The sequence below is a fragment of the Battus philenor genome, unplaced genomic scaffold, assembly GCF_028537555.1.
Source record: "Battus philenor isolate CCGP_79_NKW_IND1 unplaced genomic scaffold, ilBatPhil1.0.hap1 SCAF_22, whole genome shotgun sequence".
Classification (NCBI taxonomy): Eukaryota; Metazoa; Arthropoda; class Insecta; order Lepidoptera; family Papilionidae; genus Battus; species Battus philenor.
The window spans coordinates 11,547,340-11,561,640 of record NW_027181685.1 but is presented as its reverse complement, the minus strand read 5'-3'; the positions used below and the strand labels follow the sequence as shown (position 1 = coordinate 11,561,640).

At 34.7% G+C, this 14,301-nt stretch overlaps 1 non-coding gene across 1 annotated transcript; it reads right to left on the bottom strand.

The window, feature by feature from the left end:
* Positions 1-3,785: 3,785 nt before the first annotated feature.
* TRNAV-CAC (transfer RNA valine (anticodon CAC)) lies at positions 3,786-3,858 on the bottom strand. The gene has a single exon. It is a non-coding gene; the product is annotated as a tRNA-Val (tRNA).
* Between the last annotated feature and the right edge of the window lie 10,443 nt (positions 3,859-14,301).

The window sequence follows — 14,301 nt, the reverse complement described above, 5'->3', positions numbered from 1 at the left end:
GCAGTTGTCTGATTTGCATTGCTGGCCGCATACGCATTAATCAGCGGGCTGGCGGGCGGTGCACTTTGTTACACGACTACTATTGCATGTGCGGAAGTGGCTAAATATTGGTCCTTTACTTACTTAAGTGTAACTAGAAACGTGGTTTTCCGAGACGCGGGTGTTAAGGGTGGGGGCCCTGTACTTCCACTAGCTTCAGCGACTCTAAGGCGGTCGATGGATCTACTTGGTCCCGAACCTTTGTGATGGAATTAGTATCCAAAACAGTACAGAGCGAGATACCGCGGTTCCTCATAAAGCAGAGAGGGTGACCACCTGTGGGGTTTTAGCACGTAGGAATCCCACATAACCCTGATCTGCATAGTGTCTTGAAAAACCAGATAATTTCCAACCTGAAACCATAAAAAATAGGTAAGGAAGCGTTAGCGATTTATAACATTACGTAATAATCAATGAACAGAGACGAAGTTGAATGTTCACGAATTGTTAGTAAACATAAATCAAGCCGACGTCTGTTTAATATATCATCTGTAATGCGGCAGTTCTGTTTGAGGAGATAACGCTTGATATTATCGTTCTGGTACAAATGACACAATTGAATTGTTCAATTCCTTATTGCTTTTGTCATCATCATTATTTTAGTCACAAGACGTCCACGGCTGGCCATAGATTTCCGAAGATTTCTAATAAGACTGGTTGGAAGTGAACTGTATCCAGGGCCTCTCGTTGACATTAACAAGATCACCTGTCCACCTTTTGTGTGAACATCCTTCTCTGCTATTCCTTGGTTTCTATTTAAGTATCTTAAGGACCTTTAAGGCGATAGAACTGTTTTTCATTTTGTTAAATATGTTAGTGTATAAATACATTTCTCTTCGTAAAAAGTTACTTAAAGTTTGTTCCACATAACATAGATTTTCTTATTAATTATCCGTAGTGCAGCGGTTCTAATCCTTGGTCATATTGCAGGAAAGATTTAAAGCAGCTTGTATGCAGCGTCTTTCAACTCTAACAAGGTTTTCTGGCGTTGTGTTCAAATGTCTAGATAGATATGATACAAAACACAGAACACAGCCGTAGAACGTCCAATAGACGTGAGTCTAGATTTCCACCAGGACCTGAAGAAAGCTGTCTGCATCGAGCCTTTTCATTTTATGATCATCTGTCTACATTATGGGCGAGTGTCCCACGACACATGTACCGATACGTGGTCTCTTCTCTAGAACTTCAAAGCTCTTTCCACCACTGCTTCATATGAGCTTTCCACATAGATTTCCAATATATTAGGTTGAAAGCGGTCCGTATTCAGTGTCTTCCAACGACATTAACGAGGTCATCTGTCAATGGAGGTTCGACGGACAGTCTACACTGTGCTTGCTGGTCCGTGGTCTATACTCAAGAACCTTGAGGCCCTTCCCACCACTACCACATAGATTTCCAATATCACAGGCTGTAAGCGGTTTATATTCATCTTCCAACGACATTAATGAAGTTATCTGTTACCAATGGCTGGAGGTCCCAGGCTGTGGTTGTTGGTCCGTGGTTTATTCTCCAGGACCTTAAGGATCTTCCCACCACTCCCCCATAGATTTCCAATATCACAGGCTAGAAGCGGTTTATATTCAGCGTCTTTCAACGACGTTAATAGGGTTATCTGTCACCAGTGGCTGGAGGTCCTTGGCTGTGGTTGTTGGTCCGTGGTTTATTCTCCAGGACCTAAAAACTCCTTCCATCACTGCCCCATAGATTTCGAATATCAGAGACTGTAAGCGGTTTATATTCAACGTCTTCCAACGACATTAATGAGATTATCTGTCACCAATGGCTGGAGGTCCCAGGCTGTGGTTGTCGGTCCGTGGTTTTTTCTCCAGGACTTTAAGGCTCTTCCCACCACTCCCCCATAGATTTCCAATATCACAGGCTGAAAGCGGTTCATATTCAGCGTCTTCCAACGACATTATTGAGGTTATCTGTCACCGGTGGCTGGAGGTCCCAGGCTGTGGTTGTTGGTCCGTGGTTTATTCTCCAGGACCTTAAGGCTCTTCCCACCACTACCACATAGATTTCCAATATGTAATAATAATATGGCTGTAAGCGGTTTATATTTAGCATCTTCCAACGACATAAATGAGGTTATCTGTCACCAATGGCAAGAGGTCCTAGGCTGTGCTTGTTGGTCTGTGGTTTATTCTCCAGGACCTTAAGGCTCTTCCTACCACTGCTCCATAGATTTCCTATATTATAAGTTGGAAGCGGTCTGTGTCACTGTTCACCACCTTGACAAGGATATCTGTCAACGGTAGGTCGTCCTACGTAGCGCTTGCCGATCCGTGGTCTATATTATAAAACCTTAAGGCTCTGTTATCTGTTCCGCGATCGTTATGACCACTGCCACTTCAACTTACCAAAGTATATCGATTACTTTCGATATTTAGTTATATACAATCACTATATATACGCTTGTATTCTAATTTTGAATATGTTTCGTTTTTTTTCTAATCTTTAAAATGTACGTAATATTATTGAAAAGGAAACGAACTGGGCTCATTCAATTTTGTTCAGTAAATATTGATTTCACGCCATGACGTCAGTTGAAGATTAATAGGTTTACTGTAAAGATGGTTTAACGTAAATAATCAAGGTAGCTTCGGTCATACACCCTTGTTTGTATTGGAAACGACAGGTGAGGGATGACAGCCTCGCTTTCTCTTTCTCTCTTTATTCCCTTTCTTTCTTCCTCGGCGAAGTATTCATCATTTTCGAATGAGGGGTCGTGTGACGTCATCGACCTCTATTGCCATCTGGGCTGCGTGAACGTGTGGGAAGTCAAGGGATTAACTTCTACTTTGCCAATGATGATCACTTGTGCAAGTTAAGAATATAATGCTTTATACTTAAAATAAACTATGACGTTACCTATATATAATGGTATATTTTGCACATCATATATAGTATTTAGTAAAGAGTTTATTTGAATCTTCTTCCTTTTCAGCCGATGGACGCCCACTGCAAGGCATGGGTCTCTTGCGACTTCTTGCGATCTTAACTATGTCGTCCCCCTATTGGGGGGACTATCCACGCCGCGTCTACTGGCTCGTGTTAGCCACTATAGAACCTTACAGCCATCAGAAGTGTGCCACTTCAGATGAGCATATCTTCGATTCGATCTTGCAGGGAAACTCTGAGCACAGCCCTGTCCATTGCTGTCTGGGTGACCTTGAATCTTATTATTTATTTTTATCTATAATTCTGTAAAAATCGGTCATTTTTTCATGTTGTCTCAATCATGATCCTTTAAGGCATTCATGTTGTATAAAATAAGATGATTATTATGTTAGTCAATTAATCGTACGTAAATTGAAGTGTTTTTAGAGAAATATCACCAGGTTGGCTGTGAGACCAAATAAAAAATGAGGAAATTGACAGAAGAACCAAAGTCACCAACGTAGGTTGAAGAATTACGCAGAGGCGTAAAGGTTTTCGATGACCACGATGATACAGTCCATGTCGCGGAAAATCGCTGGATGTGAGCAGTACAAGATCGGTAATTGTAGCGATTCTTGGACAAACCATTGCTTTGCAATGGGCGTCTAAGGCAGTTCTGACATTTCAAATATAAGCTGTAAGAAAAACAATTTTTTAAAAACCTTCCCGGGGATATATTTAATAACTTAATTAATATTATGATAGGATGTTTGGTTTTTAATCTTTTAAGTACAGACAGAAGCAAATCAATTTTTAAATACATATGTAAATTTATATTTTAAGTTAATGTAAAAAATGATTGTTTCCGCCCGGGATCGAACCGGGGACCTTGTGCGTGTGAAGCACACGTGATAACCGCTACACTACGGAAACTTATTACTGGTCAGAATATTATGACACTAGTTATATAAATTAAAATTTTGAAAATAGAATGGTTTTTTGAACATTCATCTAAAAAACCCATACAATAGGCAAGTGTTCTATAAACAAAAAGATAGTCAAATACTATATCGATATGTATAAAGGCTTTGAAGGAATGAATGTATAGCTCAATTAATGTATGGTACATCCTATCCAAAAAACTAATGGTTTTATAAATTTAAAAATACACATACACACACATATATTACGTATTAAAACTAATTATTGTTTACTATCTGTTCCTGCAGAATTTGTGCTGGTTGAAAAATAAATTAAACAATGTATTCCGGTGTGATTATTTTTACAGTGATCACAAAGTTTTAATAGGTCACTAGAAAATTTGTTTTTTATCTGTTATTTATTTTTACGAAGCGATTGTAAAAGGTAGGATTAAAATTGGTTGAGTAAATAAAGTTCTAAAATTTATTAAACTAGTTTTAAAGTTTCGTATAAATAATTGGGTTTCTGTGAATAAAATTCAATGTATTTTCTGTACTCTAATTTTGTCTTTAAGTACAAAGGACAGTCTCTTAAAAGAATAAAGACTATAGCTTTAGTGGTCCTTCCACAAAACGATCCGGACGAAAGCGTGGAATAAGACAAATTATCAAAGAGATTTTTATTAAGATAAAGGGATTCAGCCTTGTTCTGATTTTCCATCTTATGCCTTTGTTTAATAATGAAATTTCATTTTTAATTACACCAATACTGCACTTTGTGTCGTGGTTATGTTAAAAAAACACGACCCAAATTGAAACGCCGCATAGTGAATTAAGATTTTCTATAGCAAACCATGTAAAGGTCGAAGATAGGTTTCAGGGTCACAAAAATACTACTTTTTTAAAAGAAAATTGAACAAAGTAAACATTTATAAAACCAAAATAATATAACTCTGACAATAAATAAATTGGAATAATATTTACTTTTTTTGTAACCAGATACAACACGTAAAAATTTATATAAATTTATACGTAATTGAAACTGAATTCTTAAAATTAGCAAAACAAAGTGAAAATAAAACTGTATTCAAATTGCGTTGATTTTTAGTTAGAAAGGGAATCCCCGAGTTTTGATGGCATAGCGCAATTAGAAACCATGTTTTGCCATCTTTTAGAAAAAAAAGTTTAAAAAAAAAATAAAAACTTTAACCCAAAACAACGCAACCTCGAAAATTGCCCAACTGGTGCTTGTGGTGGTTTATCGAAGCTCAATTAACTTAAATGGCTAAGTTAATGTGCAGGATATGAAGTTGAAAATCTACGTACATATTTAGTGTTATAGGTATTAGAGAAGACATAAGTAAAGTAAATGACGAAGTTAGAACGCCTCGTTTAACGTAAGAGGTAATTATTTTCAAAAGGAAGTCGACTAAACGCCCATTTCCGGTTTTCGGTCCCATGGGTTTCGGATAAAACTTAAGAGAAAGATAAGTAGAAAGATTATTACAGAATAAAAAGGCACTAAAACATTTCTCTCAGGGGATATTTCAATTTACTTCATATCGAAAACTCATCAGTTTAAAACGATTATGATATTGGGGCCATGAAAAGCGCTTCGATTACAATTTTAATAAAATTTTATAGCTTCACAGCGTTTCTCATTTGTTTAGTTATTTCCTATAACCGTGTATAAAGTGATTAGTCTAAAATGATACAATAATTTTTTTTTCTATTGGAATGCAACAGACCAATGATTTCTGTCAGTACAATGTTTACAGGTTAGTAATCTGAATTTTGAAAACTGTTTTTCTTACTATAACATTAATACGTATTTGAAATCATTAATTTTGAATAGGGTGCAATATATATTAATTGGCAGTAAATAAGCTATACATTCACCTCTTTAAAGATTTTTACTCTATTTCCAATGATTATACTCGTATATATAAGATACTAAATTACGTGTTAGAAGCGGTTACACTACCTGGAATCAAGATATATATGATATCTCTAAATAGAAGATAAAACAAAAAAGAAAAAAGAGGAGACGTTTATGAAATGAACCAAAAGAAATAAAGACATGATTTATTAGTCATTTAATACACATATATTATTTAAGCGAATAGATAGACTGAATCAAACTTTCTAGCACGGACGCCCACTGCAAAGCTTAAGCTGTCTCCAAAGATATCAATGGGAGGATATACCATATCCACCATTGGCAGACGGGTTGGTGATCACAGTGTTGTATTATAGTACGCAGAGGATGCTGCTGCTCATCATCTGGAACTTATGATCTTTAATATCTATTATTATATATAATTTATAATCATATTCACTCGGTGTTTAGCACTAATCGGTGTAACAACTCCTGAAGATGCCCCGTGGAGGGGTGAAACACGTGTTGAGTGAATTTACGGTGGCGGTTGTGTAGTTGGCATTGTCTGTCGCATGCGCATTTACGAGCGGGCTGGCGGGCGGTGCACTTTCATGCACGACAACCACTGCATGTGCGGAAGTGGCTAGATATTGGTCCTTTCTTATTTGGGATGGACTTCCGCAATGTAACGCCTGATTTCATTAAATATCTGGAACTTGTTTGTGAGCAGTGGAAATTCTGCATAATTAATGTACAAAGAGAAAATTATATAAGATTTTATAGTAGAACATATTTTGTTGACTCATTTACATTGTTGATACTATAATGTACATATAAAAAATCAGAGAATCAGAGCAACTATTGAATATCTGGCCAGCTGTCAGCAGACCAGCATTCCAAACCAGTGTTAGCTTACTGGTTGTAATGTTAAAATAATCGATGATTGATAAGCGCATGGAAATGCCCGTTTAAAAAAAAATATTTTAATGTTTTTGTGTGGTAAATTATATGTATAAACGAATATATACAATAAATAGAACTAGCTAGTGATATTATGTAGTAATATTATTACTATATTATACTTTACACAATTACAGTTTACAAAATTGTTGTAATTCGGTGGTGCCAGAGTAGACGTGGTGGTATATACCAGAATTACTGTTTTTTTTGTTTTAATAATAATCTTTCCCCACTTTATTTTTGGGACAGAGATATACACCCTTCGACTTTCACGTTTCCTCTCTCATCTTTCACAATTTCTCTCTTTCATCTCTCATATTTCTATCATTCAGCGTACACTCAAAATACAGCATTCACAGACATTACATTTACGAATCGCCTAGCATCCCTAGTGCCACACTTCTTGTTACACGATTTTGTTTTGCCTAAATACATCACCCATCACCCTGCAACAAAATCGCAACAAAGTGTGGCAGTTCTCCTCCTTTTCCAAGAAAGAAGTGATGTTTTGATTTGCTGTGGTTGTGTCGATAGAATACTCTTCACCTGGTGGTTACCGTAAAAATCGACTAAAAGAAAAATTTACAGACTGTGGACACCGGCATCTTCACAACACATTTGAAATTAAAAAAATACTGCTCTCGCCCACCCGCATGCTATGCGTGGGGAAATTGGTACATACTCTATAATAAAAGGAAGATCTATGTTCAACGGTGGGAGTTCTACAGCTAAAATAATGTTTAACGCCGGTTTCGTGGCCACACACTACGCCCACTTCACATTGACCCGGTCAGCGTTTCCCTAAGAAGTCTTGGTTAACGAGGGATTGAATTTATTTTATGGAGCCAGGTAGGTCCTTTACTTCAGATTTAGCATTAAAAGCGCTAATATGAAACTTCACCATATTTCGGTGTCGTAATTGTGCATATAAAATTCTATTAATACTCGCTCCAGTACTAAAGGTATTATATTACTACATATATAGATGGAATTTTAATTGGAAAAGTTTCGAATTTTTTTATGATTGTCTATTATTTAGTGCATATACATACTATATTTTATTTTTATTTATTTAATACTACTTTATTGTATACCCTTTGAAAATATATACTTAGTTACATAAAAGTAAAGAAAAAATACAATGGGCGGTCTTATCACACGTGGCAATTTTTCTAGACAACCATAGTATGGAAACAGTAGAGGGATAAATAACAGGTAGTTACCGAGTACATATAGATAGCGTACATATGTACACATATACATACACATACGTAAATAGCATAAATTTATTTATGTATACTTATAGTAAAAACTGTATAAATATATGTAAGAAAAGGACCAATATTTAGCCACTTCTGCACATGCAGTGGTAGTCGTGCAACAAAGTTCACCGCCCGCTAGCCCGCTGACAAATGCGCATGCGGCAAACAATGCAAACTACACAACTGCCACCGTCAAATCACTCAACACGTGTTTCACCCCTCCACAGGGCACCTTCAAGAGTTATGTTACACCGATTAGTGCCAAACACAGAGTCGGTGGTAACTTAGGATGGACTTCCGCAAGGTCACGCCTGATTCCATTAAATATGTATAAATACATTACTATAAATACAATAATAAATAAATATAACATTTATGACACTTATAGAATAAAAAGAGAATATAAGAGAAGAGCTTTCATCTCCATCAGGTCAGCTAATCGACTTCCACTGCAAGCGACAGGCATCTACCAAAGTTCGACGCTGATAGTCCTTGCGCTGCTCGCATCTAGCGACTTCTAAAAGCTTTAACAATGTCCTTGGTCCACCTAGTGGGAGAACTGCCCACGCTGCGTCTACAAGATCGTGGTCGCCATTCAATAAATTAATATACCTCCACTTAAATATTACAATAAAACTAAATAATAATTATCTGTGCAACAAAATTTTACATTATAATTATTTATTGCATATATAACTACAAATTTTAATATATTACTGTACATGTAACAGCTCTGGCTGTGAAGTATTTTTGGAACACAAACCTCCTCTCTAGTAGGCTACATCTATAAGCACTGGTTGGATTAAACTAAAAACAAAATATTCTTTATTCACTTAGGCACTTTAAATATTCTTTATATATTTCAAATAGATTGATATAGGCATTTTCGAATCGTCAATCAATATATGTCAGTATTATCAGTGCTACAGAAAACTACCATCGGCTCTGATGGCATTACTGCTAAAAAAAGTCGAGAAATTCAACAGTTGCTCTTTCGCACATGCAGTGGTAGTCGTGCAATAAAGTGCACCGCCCACTAGCCCGCTGACAAATGCGTATGCGGCAAACAATGCGAATCACACAACCGCCACCGTCAAACCACTCAACACGTGCTTCACCCCTTCACGAGGCATCCTCAAAACTTATGTTACACCGATTAGTGCCAAACACGGAGTCTGAGAGACTGCACGACTACCACTGCATGTGCGGAAGTGGCTAAATATTGGTCCTTTTCTTACTTAGTATAGACTTCCGTGAGGTAACGCCTGATTCCACTAAATAGTTGCTCTTTATAAATATAGTTTTATAAAGTGTGCTTGACAATAATTAGCTTCCTGTGTGAACATCTACAACATTTTATTCCAAAGATTAACATCAGTATAGTATTATTGGACAGAAAAATACACTTTTTTCAATAATATATTTTAAATATGTCTAGTCAAAGACGTACCTACATACGTATACCTTGGGTTAAAAAAGATTTATTAAATTTTTGAAGATGAAAACTAGGAGTTATAAGTTTAATTTTAATTCTTATATTCACTTGTATTATTTTTTTTAAATAATTTTGAATAAATGAGGAAAAGTATAATTTGGAAACCTAAGTTATCAAGGCTATATAGATGATCATATTGTAGTTTTTATTTATGTATCGATTGGCTTGAAAATCGATATGAAATGTCAATCGAATGTCAGCCATCTTTAATTTTATGAAAAAAATGTTTAATGCAAAAGTGACATTTACGAATCTGTCAAAATAAAAGGTCATCGAACTCAACGTTCTTGATGTTGGTGGCAAATTTAAATTCAAAATTGAATTTCAATAATAATCACGCTGTCATTTCTGAATAAGTTTACATGTAGCGACCGTACAGTCGTTACGAAGTTGTTGGCCCGACATATTATCGTCGCGTTACTTTTTAAGAGCGCTATAAAATAAGCTATAAAAATAGCAACATTCGAAAGAAGTTACAACGCGTTATAACTGTTATAACAGTTATTTCGATTTTGTCTAATAACGCAGATATTTCTGTTATTTTATTTTAGAATAAAACATAACATTAGCAGTGTAATCGTCTCACCCATAACAATATAATGCTATATTGCTACACGTTTTTTGAAACATAAAATTTTTCGCAACATCATTTTACTTCAATATAAATTTGTTTATTTCAACTAGTAATTATATAAATATGTACAGGTTGATCTGTTCTTGGTATAAAATCTTCAAAACGGTTAGTATATAGCTTAATTTTTAGCAAAAACCTTTATACCTATTTATTATCACTCTGTATAAATAAATTGCTCTGAAATATGTTACATTAATATATTTGAATGTGACGGGTCTATAATTACTGCTATTACAAAATCTGCATGACTGAAAAGTAAATATTAATTAATTCTAATATGCAGTAATTCCAATATTTTTTACTATATTACCATTACGTTATTTATTGTTTCTGAAACTATTGATTACTAGATAGTTATATCATACTTTGTTACCTTATATTCACGATAAAGATGTTTGGAAAATAATTGTTCTAATCTTAAGAAAAACAATGTTTTTTTTTAATAATTACAAACCTCACCGATTTCTTTGTTAGTTCTCAGTATTTGTCTCGTTACGATCTAAGTTAAATTTAATTTCAAGGTAATGATTGTAGCTTAACATTAAACATTATTAATTTATCTCTGCACCGCCTAAACGATTAACTGGCATCAAATGCCTTCAGCATTAAGTTACATGTTTTTACATAAATAAATATAGACGTATGTAATGATGTTCTATAATAAAGCTATTTTGCCTAGCTATTAATTGACAGTAAAGAAGGTATACATTCGCCCTTTTAAAGCCTTTACAACTAAAACCAAACACCTTGTGTAGTCTTATAGATTAAAATATATACCTATAATTTTAAATCGTTTTTGTGTGGCGTTCCTTACAACGAAAAAGAGAAGCTGAAATGCGACAGATGAAATATAGTAATATTATTCAAAGGGCGACACTGTGAAAAGAATAAAGTGTTCGCCGAAGCAATTACAAATTATTAGAAGCGCAATGGTGCGATATTTCTTAGAAATGACACTATCAGCGGGAACTGAGCAGATAGTAGGAAGGAGAGGCCTCGGATGCCGCTGATGAGTTGGAAATAATGAGACGGAGATTGCTATTAAGATAGGAGGCATTAGTATCCTTCGTGCTGCGTTTACATCGCGCCAGTACTTGCTCGTTCCGAGTTTATTTACTAAACATAATTTATACAATAATTTTTTCATTCATGGCAGCTAATAGACGCCTACTACAAGTCTCCTCTATAGATCGCAACAATAACAAGTCTTGTAATATTCAAATTCACAGCCCAACTATAGCACTATCGGCCGACAAAATTCACAAAATCTAAATTTCTTTATTTAAGTAGGCATTTACATGTGCTTTTGAATCGTCGATTATGTTATCGTTATAAGCTACTACCAGCTCGAAGCGCTGATTTGAAAGCCGGCTAGAAACTCAACAGTTGCTCTTTTAAGGAAAGTTTAACAATTTTTTACATATACATTATTATGTCAATCATGAAAATCAGTGAACAAAATAATTTCTACATGTTTCGATGAACAACAAACTCTTGAACGCTATAGTAAGATTTATTTAATAATTAATATTTATATTTAGATTTTAATACATATGCGTACATTCAGACCCGTGTCAAATTTGCCGTGACGAGTTTATTTTCGTTTATTTTATTTATCATACGTTTCTCTATTTTTGCATATAACCATCAGTTGGAAAAGCAATGAGCCACTGCCATTTGAAACGAGCAATTCTTCAGGCCTATCCTTAAATGTTAATAATAATTGTTTTATTAAAATACATGACAACAAAATTATTCGTCGGATCTGTAAAAAAATTATTACAAATAATAAAATTATTTCAGCCTTTTTTTAAATGCCTTAATGAGACCTTATTTTATGGATTCACCGTACGGATGTATGGTCGATTGTGTTGTATGGAAAGGATTCTAGAAAGGTGCTCGGGGCTGAAGACGTGCTTAGCAGGTTAAGGGAGGTTTCCTTTGTCTTTCACTATACCAACTGGACTCCTCTCTCCGCCTAATAAGTATTTCATTGACCCTGTCAATACTGCTTTGGAAGCTAGTTCCAGAAATGAGCTGATGTTTGCTTTTGATAGGCTTATCCTGCAATGGATTTTGAGTATCCGCTGATACACCTTTCGCATCACCGCCCACAAACAGTGTTCTAAACATTATTAATAAGAATTAATGGAACTGGTTGTTGATATTTGCTAACTATATATGTACATATATACGAGTATATATATATATACATATACATATATATATATATGTATACATATATATACAGATATATACATATATATTAATGTATATATATAAAGGATTGGTTGGAAGTATGTTGCGTCCAATGTCATCAAACAACTCAACGCTGTGCTTGCAGATCTATTGTCTCAACTCCAGAACCATAAAATCCTGGCGACCATCTGTTCTTTACGCTACCTAGCCAAGCAACTTCTCAATGTACTTTATTCTATTCTACATTCAATAGTTTTCTCTTGAAATTTTTGAACAAAACAATAAAATATAGATATTCGATTGGAAGGAAGCATAAAACCAATGTTATTCTACGGACACGGAGAAGTCAAAGCGGTGTTACGGTATATTATTCATTCAGAAAAATGAAAGTCCTCCCCTCAAATACGGTAGATCATTTTTTAAATTAAAATTTACATTTAAAAAGATAGATTCCGAGAATCTGTTTTATGATTTACTGTACAATCATTTTGTATTGATTTAAATTATTATGATATTATTTTAAATTGGTTTTGGAATATATGAGAAATAAATATTTAACATATAAGGTAGATAGACGATATTGTTCAGGCCGTTGAAAGGCTCTGAATGCAGCTTCTAACCGGTCCTATTGGTTGTGTTTAACAAAGCCTATCTTTGATAGTGAAGGTTTTAAAGTTGTTGAGCTGTAGTAGCACAGCGGTGGACGGCACAGACTTATGATTGTGGGTCTCGGGTTCGATTATTTGTATGAAATCTTTGTGGAATACTCATTGGAAAAAAACACTGCGATTTATTTCTTAAAGTTTAATTAATACAACTGTTTAACAAATCCTTCTCCTAATCAGAAACAATAGTCATCTGACAAAATTTACTAGACGTGATTACATTTTTTAAAATTTTCTGCTAGAACTAAACACTCCCACATATAATTCACACTTTGTGTATTAATTACATGGTATTGCCACTGCTCACAAATAAGTTTTCAGAGGATGGGCGCCAGCGTCCTGCGTATCATAATACCATACAACGATCGTAAACCAACCTGACAAGCGTAGAGGTATATATGCTCCCATAGATACCTTTAGGTCAAGCTTATGCATAACAGTGGACGTCTATTATACATATATATATACAGGTATTTATGTATATTATGATCTTTATATATAATTATGGTAAGTTGTAGCTGTTACTACATTTTTATGTATTTCACTTTTTATGTAAATTCACATAAAAAGTGAATATTTTCCTGTCAATTCGATTTTACATTTTTATTTTATTTTTTGTTTTTCATGATATTATCTTGTTTCAGCCAGCTTAATTAATCTATCTCTGCACTGCCTAACGGTTAATTGGTAGAGAATGCCTTACGTATTAAGTTCGCCGTTATACATAAAATATATAAAAAATTGTTATTTAATATAATAAATATGTTAAAAGCCCAGATATTTTTGGCAACTTAAACTTCGATATGCATCGTAGATATTAGTCTTCAGAATTTATGATAAAATAATACCGAACAAATCTTTGTTAGAATGCAGCTTTTGCATGATGATGTTATATAACACATATGCTTGTTATATCCATCACTGGCCAGCGAATTGGCAAGTTGTACAGACAGCGAGCAAGTCACTTTGAACGTAGAAGTGATGGCAGTCGGTGTCTTAAGGTTCGCAAGCGCAGTGTTGTACGTCGACGTACAAGAAGGATTGACGATTTTTTTGACTAAAAAGACACTTGATTAAGGTCGCTTTCAATCGGTCCTTTTATAGACACACACATATTTATATTTATATATGTATATATACATGTGTTTGTGTGTGTAAATATATATATGTCTATCTTGAAATTTACACACCTGCCTTCTTATTAACCCTGCTTCAATGTAGTATGAGTGGAGCAGTGGAGATATTACGAAGGAAAAGATGATGACAATGTCTGGAAGAAGGCTTTTCGTATTTATGATTGTATTCTCTGTAAATGGTCAAAAATAAATAAATTAAATTATATGTGTATTGTGCGTGTCATAT